A 15410-nucleotide genomic window follows, 5' to 3' on the forward strand; every position below is an offset into this window, starting at 1 on the left:
TCTGGAGTGGAGGCTCCACCTTGTTGATCTAGGAAGGGACAAGGGAGGAGCATCTTGGTTCAAATCCTGCAGTCTTACCTTTTTATGAATTTTCATAGATTTATCAAATAGGTGTTTCTTCATTTGCTGTTTGCACTTAAGACCATTTCCAGAGACTTTACTTGTTTTCTTTTAAATAATTTACACCAGTTTCACTGGAGAGTGGGTCAGCAAAACTCCTCATGCAGTCATTCCAGAAGCTGACTGCACTTCATGATTTTTCACATAGATGCAAATTACTGTCTACTTTCATCTAAAAAACTCCCACTGTTGTTTCTTGTAAGGCGAGGCCAAGGTGTTTTAGCAACAAATTCTCTTACCATGTCTGGCCCCAAGAAAGTCTTTATTTGGGCTTCATTTTAATAAGATCATTATTCTGGTGTAAAGTTTGGTTGAAACTTTTTTCATTTGTTACTTGAAATATGTTATGCCAGTGCTTTTGGCCTCCATATTTTCTGATGATTGTTAGCTGTTAATTAAATATTTTCTCCCTTTTATAGGATGGGTCAGTTTCTTGCTCTTCTCTATATGCTCTGTTTATCTTTGACTTTCAATATTTTGACTATGATCTGTCTGGGTTTGGATTTTATTTTTACTTTTAACGTAATTGCCATTCACATCCTTAGAAGTGTAGAATACTGCTTTTTAAATCAAATTTGAGAAATTCTCAGCCTTTACTTCTTTGATAATATTTTTCTGCTCTTTTCTCTCTCTCCTTGTATTCTCCTCTTCTATCATACATATGTAGGTACATTTAATGATGTTCAACATTTCTTTGAGGTTGTTCAATTTATTTCATTATTTCAGTTTCTCTTTGTGAGATTTCTTACTGTCTATTGGTCTAACCTCAGTTCACTGATGCTTTCTTCTGCCAGCTCATGTCTACTGATCCTTTACATTGAATCACTCTGAAAAGCTGAGTGGCTAGTTATGAACAAAATAACTGACCAAATGTCTCCCTTAGTTCAAAAGCCTTTATTGTTTCCCACTTACCTCTGAGATAAAGATCAAATTATTTAACAAAGCATATAGGGTAATGTCCCATCTGGTCTCCATATCAATCTCCAGGTTTCTTTCTCTCCCATTCCAGAAATTCATATCCTTTGCTCTATGCCAGGGTTTCCCAAAGCTGGCTGTTCCTGAGTCGCATCTAGGAGCTTTTAAAACATACCCATGCCAGGACTCACCTATATAAATGATACACAATCTTGATAGTGAGATGGTGCATCCATCAGCTTTAAAACTTCTCTAGGTGATTCTAACATTCGTTAAGTTTCTTTAAAGATCTAAGGCTTAGGCCCTTGTCGTATTAACATTTCCAAAGTCTTTCTTCTTTGTCCTCCTTGATTCTCTTATCCCTTTCCAGCTCACCTGCTTCAAAGGATTTCACATATTTTCTTTATCTTCAAATTTATACCTGCATGTATTTCCTTCTTTCCTGCTTGTACTTCTGAGTTCATTGGATCAGATTGTCCCAAGCCTACTGCTGAGGGGAGATCTATTGATAAGCATTTGAGAGGCATCTCTTATGACCTACCTTACAACCCTCACAGAGGACACAGAATACCTCTGTCTCTTATCTGCCCTGATAAGAGCTCATCAAGTCCCTCACTCAAATATCAGTAAAAGTGACTTCCTTGGATGGAGATAGAAGGTTGAGAAGGAAAGATGAACAAGATAGCCACTGTTACTTCACTCTCTGTTGTCTCTTCCTGTGAGGTGGGTCAAGTGGAGCACCCAGCCAAGTAGTCCTGGTGTATAGCATTGCAGTGAGTATTGCTCCAGATTGAACCTTCTAGACATAACTATTCCTATTTTTATGAAGGGAATAGTGCAATTCAAATGTGCATGTTTACTCTAAATGTGGCCAGGCTCCTTGTGGATTGACTCAAAGGTTTCGGAGAGTAATCAACTCCTTCTCCTGTGTTCCCTGAGCACTGTTCGTGAACTTTCTCTCACGTCTCTGGGGCAGCCATCTGTTGACATGATATTTCTTGTTGAATTATAGTGGCAGAGCAAAAAAAGAGGAAACAGTCCACCCTGACTAGGAATATAGGGGGTTGGAGTAGTCCCTTTATAAATAGGACACTGTCTAAACTGGTCCTGGATTCTGTTTGCCTGTCCACTGAAAATGAGCAATGCATCCTATGTCATTGTTGCCAACTGTTGAAGGGTTTCTTCCACAGACTCACTCAAATGCCTCTCTTCTCAGCATAGATCAAAGATTTTTCATCATCTTGTCCTTCACTCTTTATTCTGGTGAGTAAATTTTCCAGTCCTGGGAAAAACACTGCGTATCCTAGAAATAAAGAAAGCTTTCTGCTGTAACGTAAGAATGCAGTGGTGTTTTACTGGGTTTGGAATTCTCACATTGTTAAAATGACACAGAGCATCTTATAAATTCCTTTTAAATATTTCACCATTGCATTGGTTTTTCTTATTTCTCACATCAGAGAGGTTGAAACAGTGTGGTGAGGTAGGATGGGCAGTAGCCTTTAGCTATCCATTCATCTGTGACTCAAGAAATTTAACTAAGTTCTTTTTCCTTTTGAGGCCCAGATTCCATGGTTGTTAAATGCAAAGTATGGGCAAGGAACTATCTCCACAGATCTGGTATTCTTTTAAAGTCGGATTATCATCACTGAGTCCCTGAAATCAAGGCTTTGTGTAAGGAAAGAGAGCTCATCCACACCTCAGGTGACCAGTTATCTTCCTTAAGGCTCAGAGTGGCCTAGGAAGTTAAGAAAAAAGTAGCTGTTAGGTATTGAATAGAACTCTTATATTAGAACAGAATTTCTTCATGGTTAAGTGACTTCACACAGGGCATTGTCGTCCATCACAATGAAATGTCTCTTTTCAAAAGCTTTACAAAATTGGTATCTTCAAGCAGGGTATCAGGAGCTCCTGAAAAAATAATACATGACACTATTTTTCACAGCCCTAGATTAATTTGGGCATTATTTTTTCTAAGATTTGGATATAGTTGAGAATTTATATTTTTGACACCATCACAAAATTCTTATGTCATTACTTGCAGCTTCTTGAGTAGGTTATTTGCATAAATTTCTGCTGCCAATATATGCATGGATTTCTTACCTTTTTAAACTGTTCTTTGGTTACAGAAGCTGCTTTTCTAAGATCACCAAATTACGGGATTTCAGTAAGTTGCAGTAAGTTCAGTAAGTTGGTCATTAGGAACATGCCAATTTTTAATTTTTAAAATCACAGCAAAATAGACCAAACAAAATGTAGAAAAGACTCAGTCTTCAAAAAGTGAAAGTATGAATGTACTGTTATTACAACAAGGTCAAGATATAGAATGTAGCAGGCATACAAAACCATTTAGTATTATGAATACAGTTCGTCGTGTATTTAGCCAATTACCCCATAATTCCACTCCTGGGTGGTTGTTAGTTGAGCACAAAACTGAGAGATATAAAAAAGTGTATATAGAATAGAATTATTCATCCTAACCAACCAAACAAAAAGTACCACATCAATTATCAATTTGTAGGAAGATAAATAGTAATTATCTCTATATGTCCACATAGTGGAATATTACAGAGGGGTGAAAATAAATAAACTACTGCTCTTGGATCATTATATCTAAAGGTCACAGGGAGTGTAAAAAGAAAGGCATATAAGAATACACATTGTATTGTTTTCTTTGTGTAAATTACCAAGATATCCAAAAGTATACCAAGTATATAAATCTAGTATATGTATGTATTGCTACATAGTGAAATTCTAGAGGGAAGTGGGGAACAATAAACAGAAATTTAGTTTAGTGACCTGCTGTGGCCTGTGTTTGGGAGAGGACTGAGAAAGAAGGGGCCTGGGAGGGGAAAATTATGGGTGGGGGTGGGTTTGGGGAGTTGGTTACATTCTAAAAATACAGTCAAGCTAGTTACATGTTTTTTAAGGCCTTTTCTTAATAGAATATTTTAATTAAAATATTGATAATGTTTTGTTATTTACTGGGGATGACTACATAAGTGTTTTCTTTACACCTAAGAGTAGATTATACTTAACCTTTTTTGGATGTATGGCATTTCATATTAAGATTTAAGAAGATTGTATTCAAATATTCATTGTCTAATAAGTGAATATAGTCTCTGTTTTGTAGCCATACTGTAGGCCATACTGTCACCCAAAAATTTGAGAAAATGAACGTTTTCCACTCTGTGCAACCAATGGCAGCACTTATTGCGATAAATGCAATTTTTGCATCTTATTCAATTAAAAACACAATGGTAAATATTTACTCTTTCAAAATAGTGAAGAAATCATCACAAAATGAGAAGAAATTACATTGCTGATAATCTAGACATGACATATACAGAAAACAATTGTAATATTTCTATAAAAGCCAAGGTAACACACTTCTACCAGTCCTTAAAATTCTTATTTCTGAAAGTAGCATTTACACTATCAACACAACCATGCTGGATGTTCTGCAGATGCACAACCTATTAATTTAACTTAATTTAATTCATTATGAATCACTAATGGCGAAGCCAGTATGATATTGTTCTTTAGTGCTAATGCACCACGGTAGATCTTGGTGTAGCCACGACAATCAGCCTTGCAGATTTCCAGCCACAGGGAACATAACTGAATAAGGAGCAGACTGACGTCTACACTCTGAAATCCATCATAATGGGTCCATTAATGGTAGAAAGGCCTCATGTGATTGTCAACTTTGTCTCCTGAAATCAGGATGGCTTTTCAAACCTTCCTTAGAGTGCAGAGCAGTCTAGGAAACCTCTACCAATTCCCTTCCATTTCTGCTTCATTCTCAAGGAGTTTGTGGTCCAAGGCTTTGCCAGTCTTTCCTTTTATCTTTTTCTAGTAATGGACAAAGTAGACTAATTTTTTTTTTTTAATTATTTACACCTGAAGGAACCGCTGTTGCCAATCTTCTGTTTTTCTTCTTCTCCTTCTCCTTCTCATCTCATTCTCCTTCTCCTTCTCATCTCCTTCTCCTCATTCTCCCCAACACCCCCCCCCAGTACCTAGTTGTATATTGTAGTTGTAGGTCCTTCTGTTTGTGCTACGTGGGATGCCACCTCAGCATGGCCTGATGAGCGTTGCCATGTCTGTGCCCAGGATGGGAACTGCTGATGCCCTGGGAGACCAAATCCAAGCTCACAAACTTCACCACAGGGCAGGCCCTTTCCAGGGTTTTCTGTACCACTTCCTATTTTCTTTCACATGCATGTCCTCTCATAATATCTTTGCTCATTTACTCTCAAAAGTGTTTCTGCCTCTTGTAAGATCTGGACTAACACAACCCCTAAAGCCCTCCTTTCTTAGGCCTAGGTCTGAAGGCAGAGTCAGGACTGAGCAAGTAGGAAGGATCAAGCAGCCTTGTGTAGGGATGGGACATGTGGTGGGCTGGGGAGCAGGTGGGGTCCAGTGTCTTGGGGAAGTGGAGCACAGCTTCACTGTCATGTCCCAAGTTCAAATCTTTCTCATTTAGATGCATTTTTTGCACAGCCCGGAGACTTCAATGTGCTCTTTTCATAATTGTTTATTTCTTTCTCTCTAAATCTTTCTACAAAGAAAGCAGTGGCAAATTTACCTTTGCTCATTATGGTGACTGCTGACTTTTTGCTGAAGCTACAACGTCCTATGGCTTTTATTGTGATCCCACTTTTCCGTGGATTCTACAGACAATTAGAGTTTCACAATCATTGTCGTCGATACTTAAAGGACCAGGTGAATTCTGTGGAATATAAGGTGAAATAGAGGATAGTCCAAGTTCTATCCAACTTTGAGATCTCCTGGTTTCAATATTTTTATTCTCTATGTTCAATTCTTGAATGATAGTTTGAAAAACTAGTATCTTAATTACGTGTTTAAGAATGTAAAAACCAATACAATTGGAAATCCTAAATATTTTGCTTGATAGAAAGTTAAATGGCATTATATTGCTCAAAAGGCCCTTGTTTAATGGCTGGGAAATGAGTTCAGATATATGCAATTTTTTGATACCTATAACCAAAGAGAGATTTTCCAAAAGTCATCAAATAGTACATTACATAGGTGTTCAAAAAGTGCTGATGACTTGGATTCTCTCTGTTCTAAAGATTCAGAACCTTCAGGAGACGTTTCTGAGAAACTGAAAACCCAACCAGCACCACAGGTTATATTATGATCATAGATCTTAGGTAATACTGGCTTAGCCTTTAAGATCTAGATATGTCTATAATTGAATGAGTAGCAGAACCTATAGAAATATAACCTAAGATTTATGGCATTTTGGAAAACATATGTTTTTCCTCCTTGGTCATAAATCAGTTGATAGGTGGATGTGTGGTCCTGGGATGGCAGGCAACAATGCCTTTACTAATTTAGGACTTCTTTTATCAGGTCCAAGTCAGATGTCTCTCCATTCATCTCCAGCTTCCAGCCACAAGAAGCAGGATTTAGCTGTGTGTTCAAAGCCTCATCCAAATTTTGAATGTAATGGCAGAAATGTAGATTGACTGTTGGATGACAACTAGAAATCTGTGACATATACTATGCCAGGCACACTGTTCTTTTCAATAAATGCTTTTATATCTAAAAAGTAATCAATGTGGGGGCTATTAGATCATTTAGCATCTCTCGTATGCCTCTGAAGGAAAGTATCTGTTACAATGTTAGTTTATAGAACAACGTTATAAACACACTTTTAGTCAATTGCATCACCTGTTTTTGTAGATGACTTTAAAAAACATTCTTTAGTGAACACTGGTATACTCGTTTGTGTATTCTTTTTTCTTATGTCCACATCAGTAAAGGCCTACTATGTGTCCGGACCTAAGTCCAATGCTAGAAGCAAGATGATAAGCGAAAGCAGAGATAGTCACTGTTCCCTAGGAATTTAAATGTACTGATTAAAGTTATTATGCACCAATGAATGGAAATGCTCCTTCATCACATGACTGTTCTGCACAAAAGCTCTGAAACAGCTTCCCACATGTTATCTGACTTCGCTCTCCTGAGCATCTTGTTATGTAGACAGCAGCTCTACATTTTAGACATGGTGGAAATGACCCAGGAAACTGAACAATATTCTAAACCTGACATGTTGGTAATGAAAGGGAGTTTGGATACAAAACTTGATATTTTAATCTTCTTAAAAACCAGTTTGTTGGGATATTTATGTACCAAAATCTAATCAGTTTTAGGTATCATATAATAATTTCTATGTGTATTTGTGTATATGTGTGTATATATATATATATATTTACACACATACAGAGAGAGAAACAGAGAGAGAAAAGCAACCTCAAACACAATTCGAATTTAGAGTGTTTACGTTACCCAAACAATGTCCTTTCTGCCCTTGGAACTCATGCCTTCTTCCCACCCTCAACCCCAGGCAATCACTCATTTGCATTTCTTTCCTCTTGTTCTGCCTTCTCTGGACATTTTATGTGAGGAGAATGAAACAATTTTTTTTTTTCTATCTGCTTCTTTCACTTAACATATGTTTGTGGTTCATTCACACTAGAGCATAAATCAGTAGTTTATTACTTTTTAATGTTTAATAGTATATCGTGTTGTATTGAATGACCACATTTTTTTATTTATTCACAAGTTTATGTACTTTAGGATTGTTAGCATTTTTGAGCTATTAGGAAAAATGATGTTCTAAACATTATTGTACAGGTCTTTTTACAGACCTGTGTTTTCATTTTTCTGGATAAACACCTAGGAGTAGAATGGGTGGTTCATATGGTAGGTTTATGTTAAACTTTTTAAGAGCCTATCAATCCATTTTGCAAAGTGACTGTACCTCCTCACATTCCAGCAGTAATGCATGAGGATTCCGTTTCCTCTGCATCCTCACCGACAATTGTTATTTCATACCTTATTAATAGGCACTCTAGTAGATGGCTTTATTATTTTTATCATAAAAATACACAATAAGTAAAGGATAGCCTCTTCAACAAATGGTTTTGGGGAAACTGGATGTCTATATGCAAAAGGATAAAACTGGACCACAATACCCAATTTTAAGTCTTACTGTGTAGCTACCATAATGAAGACAGTGTGGGATTAGTGAGAATTAGATATAGATCAGTGGGACAGAATAGAGAACCCAGAAATAGTAGTGTGAAACAATTTAAAGCAGGAAGTAGAGTCTTTTCAACAAATGGTCCTGGAATAATTGAAGAGCAATAGTCAAATAGTGAACACTGAACTAAAATTCACCCCTTATTAAAAGATTAAAATGAAGCATAGATTTAAAGGTAAAAAGTAAAACTATAAAACTTTTTGAAGAGAACACAGAGAAACTCATTGTGACTTAGAGTTCTTAGATAATCTTACCAACATAAAGAATAAAAATACTGAAATCAAGGGGTTGGCCTGGTGGTGTACCAGTTACATCCACACTCTCTGCTTTGGCAGCCCAGGGTTCACCTGTTTGGATCCTGGGCACGGACCTATGCACCGCTTACCAAACCATGTGGCGGTACGTGTGTCACATATAGAGTAGAAGAAGATGGGCACGGATGTTAGCTCAGGACTATTCCACCTTGTATTCCTTTAAAAGGAATTATGTATAGTTGTATATACTTATTTGAAGATATTTCATTATCTAATGGAAAAAGCTAGTCACAACAAACATATTGGTTTTATTCTTCTATCTCTGTTTCTGTCTATCTATTACTTTCCATCTATATATCTATCTATCATCTATCTTCTATCACCTTTAAGGTCAACATCTTCAAATCTCTCTCCATTTCATCTTCTTTCTGTGTCTGCATCAAATCTTCTTCTTTCTCTCTTTTATAAGGACACTCGTGATGACAAATGGAGCACACAGACAATTTATATAGAGGGATATATAGGTATATATGTGTATATTTATATATATCTATATACTATGTATATATGTGTATGTATAATGTTAATGTATAAACGCATATAAAATATGTGTGTTATACATATATTTGTTAATACATATATGGATCTAAAGAAACATATATAGAGATATATACATTCATACAACTATACAGACACAGGCAGGCACACATATATATACACACGTGCACATATCTGTATATATATACATATGTATATATTTGTGTCTGATTTTGGTATAGTTGTACAATAAATATCTGTAAATTGATGCATATATAAATATTTATGCTCTTAAAAATTTTCAGGAAAGATAGATATACATCAAATAATGCATATTTCTAACATGCCCTTTAGCAGTTAATTTTAAAATCTTGTGGCCTGTTGTTCATCACAGGCAGTGTCTTCTGCTCTTAATCTCTGCTTATGAACACAGACAAGAGAAAAAGTCCAGTGTGCGGGACATAAGGATGTCACAATAACTTCAACTCTAAACTTCAGTTGAATTGTCTCTCCCATGTTGTATGCTGGAAGGATTTGCCTGCACAACTGTCTGGGACGGTGTCTACATAAATACTTCAAAGAGCCAGTGTAAGGATAACAGTCAACTGAGTATTACAAAGGAAAACTTTTTGCCCTTAGAATTTGTATGCTTCCATTAACTTGGCTTGAAACGGCACTAGACTCAAAGGTTCTTGTCTAAATCTTGGGTTTCTTAACTGATAAAAAAGGCAAGTTAGATTAGAACGACAAATGTAAGTCTAGAAGACAACTAATGTGCAGACTGTTTTAATATGTTAACCCTGTGATTTATGATAAATCTATGCGACAGAAGTTGGTATTGTCACATTTAAAATTAGGAAATTGTGGATTCCATAGTCTGAATCTGGTGTCCAGGCTGCCTGGTGGTGGATGGGATTTGAACTCGGGACTTTCATCTGCCAACACTCTTTGCGCTGAGTCAGGCTGTGGAGCAGATCAGCTAAACAGCTATGATGAAATCTCCTCCCACTCAAACCCTACAGGGTCTCCCGCTTCACTTTGAGGTAAAGGTCCAGTTATTCAACTTACAATTTAGGGCCCTGTCCCAGGTGGTCTCAATCTCACACCTGAGCCTTCTTTCTCTCCTCTTCTTAGTATTCACAAGCTGTCCTCCAGCCCAGGTTCCCAAAGTCGGCGACCCCAACACTCATCTGGGAGCTTTGTGAACATTCCTGGTTGTGATATTGTGCCATAGTTTTACAAGATGTTCCCATCAGGGGAAAATGGTTGAAAGGGACATGAGAACTCTGTGCATTTGTACTTACAGCTTGATGAGATCTCCAGTTATCGCAAAACAAAAATTTAACCAAAATCAAATCTCCAGTTGAGCCTAATGTGCTTCTAGTGTTGCCAAGTGCTAAGGGTCTAGCTACGTGTCTAGTCACCGTTCCCAAAACTCGTTGTTCTCTTTCCTGTTTTGATTCTCCTTTCCTTCCTGTTCGCTAACTTAGGAAGATTTCGTATCTCATCTCTAAGGGTTTCGGAGCACTGATCTTCCCTCCTCCCTTCCCCATACTTCTGGGTACATCAGACCAAACTGTCCCAAATCTCCTCCAGAGGGATTATCTCCTGAGACTTCTTTGTGAGACCTCTCTCTCGAGTTCATTTACAGCCTCCAGGAAGAACAGAGAATACCTCAGCGTCTTATCTGCCAGGAGCCATCTCTCTCACCCCCAGAGAGGTCTTCACCAACAAATCAATAAAGGAAACGCGTCAGCTGGGTGGCCATGGTTGGGAAGAAGAGGTGAACAAGCTCGGCACGGTCTGTGGAGGTGTCGGCCTTGCTCCCCACGGCCTTCTCTGTTTCAGGTAGGTCCAGCGGGGACCCTATGGAGGGAGCCCTGGTGAAGAGCATTGCTGTGAGGACAGCTGCAACTGAGTCCTTCCTGAAAGAACTGTTTGTATTTTCTGAGGAAAAACTGAGATTCCAAAGTGCATGTTTCCTTAAATGCAGCCAGGCTCCCTGTGGGCTGAGCCAAAGGCTTGGGAGAGCAAATGGCTCCTTCTCCGATGTGCACGGAGGACTTGTCCTAGTGTTTTTCTTGAGTCTCTATGAGGCCTTCTGTTCACATGCATGTCTTGTTGGTTCTGAGTTGGAGGAAGAAAAAAGGGGATAGTCCCCTATAATTAGGACTCTAGACGGGTAGAGCCATTCCCTCACCCATCAGAAACTTTCATTGGGAGATGGACCACTTGTCCCTGTGCCATGTGTCATGAACAGTCCTATGGGTTTCTTCTACAGACTTGACAAAATGTCTTTCTGCTCATCATGGATGAAAGTTATTTTCACCGTTGTCTTACTATTTTTTCTTCATTCTGGTGAGTAAATCTTTCAGTCCCGGGTGAAGCATTTCACATATCTTGGAAAATTCAGGAAATAACTCCTATGGCTTAGGAATGGAGGAGCTTATTTTGTTGGATTTGTAATACTTAAACTGGCAAAATGAAACAGGGCAGGTTTACAAATGCCCTTTTAATAATTGCATCAGCTTCTTCTCCTTTCCCACCTTAGAGGGGTGGAGACAGACAGGCGCTTTAGAACGAGCAGCGGAACTTTGCATTTCGTCCACCTACAATGAAACATGTTTACCTGTCTTTAGAGGTGAAGAGGTTTTGGAGGTCAGATTCCATGACTGCTGAGAGCAAAGTGTGGGGAGTAATGGTGTCTTTTGGATCTGGTCTTCCTTGACAATTTGCTTTGTTGTTTGACAGCTCTGAGTAGAGTCCAGGCTTCGTGTGAGCAGAGAACTCATCCCTCCCTCTGCTGACAACTTACCTTCTTTAAAGCATAAGGTGGCCCATGAATTTCAGAGTAAAGTAGCTGTAAAGTATTGGATAGATCCCTGATCTTAGACCCGATCACTAATTAATTACGTTGTAATTAATTTCTTCATATCATGTGTCTTTATGCAAGGTATAATGAATGGCATTAAGCAAGGGATTTTCTTCTCTCACTAGGATGTCTGATCTATAAAAATTGAAGAAATAAAGCAGGGTACGGTGATTACTATACAATACACAAAATTGTTTTTCACAGAGTGAGGTTAATTGGGAATTATGTTTCCAGATTTGGAGTTATTTTGTGAACTTACTGTTTTGCTATTGCCCCAAATGTTCCCCTCATTACTTGCAGGGTCTGGAGTAGGTAATTTGCCTGGTATCTTGCTAGTAAAAGATGGGGGAACTTCGCACCAGATACTCTGATAGTTTTCCCCTCTTCTTCTTAGTTTAATCTTCTTTCTGTGTTTTGGTTGCAGAATACTGCTTTTTCAAGGAAATCAATAGCTAAATTTCCAGTAAGTTAATATTGATTAATGTGGTAACTGATAAAGGTAAAACTAGTAATTGTTTTATATTGTAGTTTTAACAGCAAATCTCATCAAACAGAATGTACAACAGAATGATCCTTCACAAAGTAAAAACAACCAAAACTACTGTCTTATTCTTATGTGGGTTTCAAGAAACAGTCTTCCTACTCGTATAAAAACATTTGGGGGCCTACCCAGTTGAGTAGTGGTTAGATTCAGTACTATACTGGGGCGGCCTGGGATTCACTGGTTCGGATCTTGGCTGGGGACCTACGCACCACTTGTCAAGCTATGCTGTGGCAGACATCCCACACAAAGTAGAGGAGGATGGGCACGGATTTTAGGTCAGGACCAATCTTCCTCAGCAAAAAGAGGAGGATTTGCAATGGATGTTAGCACAATGCTAATCTTCCTAATAAAAAAGAAAGAAAGAAAAACTCATTTGGTATTATAGACAATGTCAAAATATCCCCTTATTCAACAATTCCATTATCAGGCATAAATCTTGTTATATACAAGCATTGCATATGGTTTAAGAGGTTTTTAAAGTAGAATTGTTTAGCCTACAAAAACAACAAGATTAAAAAGATTTTTCCACTTAAAAGTGGATAAAATAATAATTTGCATACATTCATGGAGTGGGATGTTACATAGAGGTGAAATAAATGAACTATAGTTCTAAACATTTGAATAGATACAGGTTATGAAGACCTTTAAAAGTAAGTAATGTAAGAATACACACAATGTTGTTCATTTATGTAAATTCCAAGCACTTCCATCACTAAACACATTACCTGTATATCTATATAATTATATGCACATGTACAAACACTCATATATATGAATAAATACATATGCAGTGATGATCTGAAATCAGAGCATCTAGTAGTGAAACTATTGAGAAAGACAAGGGAATTACAGAAAATTCACTTTTATGATTTCTTCTGGTATGAAATAAAGGCAGAAATCTGATCCCGTTGTAGGGGACATGGGGACAGAGTCACTAAATTATCAAAACACATTCTACCCTTTGTATGATTTTTAAAAATAATATTGAATTTGTAAAAATATATCAATAGTATTTTATGTTCAAGTGGGTTGTGGGTACCTTGATGTTTCTTTTTAAACCTCAATATACATTGTCTTTATACCTTTTTGATGCATGACATCTTGTATTAAGAACAAAGAATATTTTATTGCCACAGTTTATTATCTGATAAATTTTATCTTGTCTCCTTATGTTTAGGAGCCGAACTGTGAGAAGTTTCGCGATGGATCAATAGGTTGCACCCTAGAATGGAGACCAGTCTGTGCAACCAATCATCAATCTTATTCTAATCCATGCTTTTTCTGCAGGAGACAGTTGTAAGAATGCAAAATTAAATACTGGCTCTTCCAAAATAATTAAAAAAATCACAAAAAGATAGGAAAATCCATACTTCTGATAGCATAGGCACAGTATATATGGAAAATTACAATCTTTGTAAAAACCACAGAAACACACGTTTATCTATCCTTTAACTTCTCATATTTAAAAGTAGTTTGGGGGACCTGTCTCGTGGCCGAGTCATTAAATCCATGTGCTATGCTTTGGCGGCCCAGGGTTTCACCAGTTTGGCTCCTGGGAGCAGACATGGCACCACTCATCAGGCTATGCTGAGGCAGCATCGCACATGCCACAACCAGAAGGACCCACAATTAGGATATACAGCTATATACTGGGGGTCTTTGGGAGAGGAAGAAGGAAAAATAAGTAAATAAAAAGAAGATTGGCAACAGATCTTAGTTCAGGTGCCAATCTTTAAAAGAAACAAAAGAGAGCAGTTTTGTGTTTGACCTCTCACTATAACTCTATGGGATATTCTGCAATGTACAAATCAATTAATTTAATTATTATGACTTACTAAAGGTCATCTAATGACCAATAAAATGTATTACCAAAGTCCAGATACTAAATTATAACCTCCATCATCTAGCTCCAAGCTACAGGGAGCATGACTGAGCAAAAAACCTTACTGACTACAGAACTCTGTAATCCATCACAGTGGGCCCATTCATGCTGGAAGGGACTCCTCTGCTGGTCCACTTGGGCTCCTGAACTCCATGGCAGACTTCTAACCTTCCTGAGAGAGCAGGGCATTCTAGGACACTTCCACCTGACCTCCCTTCCTGTGTCCTTCAGTCTAAAGGAGTCTGCAGTCTACAGTTTTGGCCAACCTTTGTGGCAGCCCATTTTCTCTCACGGGTGTTTCATCTAATTTGATCCTAAATTGGCTTCTACTTCTAGAGGATCTCTAAGACAAGATGTAATCCTTTCGTCTCTCAGGTTGGGTCGAGTTCCATAACTGAGTCAGGACTGAGCATGTAAGGAGAGTGAAGGAGCCCATGTCAGGGGAGGATGTGCACAGACCTGGGGAGCAGGCAGGGCCCAGCTGCTTGTGGCCGTGGGGCACAGCCTTTCTTCTTCTATGTTCAAATGCTCCTCATTGAGAAGCTCTTTGTGCAATATGCATGCAATTTAAAGGTTCTTTTAATAATTTCTTTTTCTTTCCTTACAGTGAATCTGGTGATAAATTTCGTTTTCATCATTATGGTAAATGCTGATTCGGCCAGAGTTACACGTTCCTATGCCTTTTATTGCAATCCTATGTTGCAGTGGATTCTATTAGCAATTAGAGTCTTCTCAATCAGAGCTTGAATTTCCCAGAAAAACAGACAAAGCCTCCTATGGTATTCAAGATGGAATATACGATGTTGAAGAATTTTTCTAATTCTAAGGATTAGAGGATTTTTATCCTCTATGTTGAATTATCAATGGCAGTCAAAAAACTATTTAAATTGTATTTAATAATCAAAACCCAATGTAATTTACAATCATAAATATTTCAATCAATAAAAGGTAAATAACGTTTTCTTTGGTAAAATACCGTTTCTTTCTTTGGTTGGTTAGTGGGTTAAAGCACACAAAAACTTTTGGTAAATATAATTAAAGAAATATTTTCAAAGATGAACAAATAGTACATTGCTTCAATGTTTACTATAAATACAGAAGTTTGGCTCTTGTTTATCCTAAAGAATCAAAACCTCCAGGAGAGAGATCTGGGAGCTTGACTTCTAACAAATCCAGCAGGTAAATCTATGATCCCAAATATTAGGCAAAAT

At 37.7% G+C, this 15410-nt stretch overlaps 1 long non-coding RNA gene across 4 annotated transcripts; it reads left to right on the top strand.

Moving 5' to 3' along the window:
- The first annotated feature begins 1546 nt into the window (after positions 1-1546).
- On the top strand, positions 1547-15153 carry LOC139075079 (uncharacterized). Of its 4 annotated transcripts, none has more exons than XR_011525123.1 (6): positions 1547-1808; positions 5605-5760; positions 6415-10749; positions 11183-12236; positions 13495-13613; positions 14807-15153. It is a non-coding gene; the product is annotated as an uncharacterized lncRNA (long non-coding RNA). The 4 variants fall into 4 exon arrangements; XR_011525125.1 differs by lacking the exon at positions 11183-12236 and adding an exon at positions 3162-3209 and having other exon boundaries at positions 1549-1808; XR_011525124.1 differs by having other exon boundaries at positions 1549-1808; positions 11183-11259.
- Positions 15154-15410: the final 257 nt, after the last annotated feature.

This window comes from Equus przewalskii, chromosome 13 (genome assembly GCF_037783145.1).
Source record: "Equus przewalskii isolate Varuska chromosome 13, EquPr2, whole genome shotgun sequence".
Classification (NCBI taxonomy): domain Eukaryota; kingdom Metazoa; phylum Chordata; class Mammalia; order Perissodactyla; family Equidae; genus Equus; species Equus przewalskii.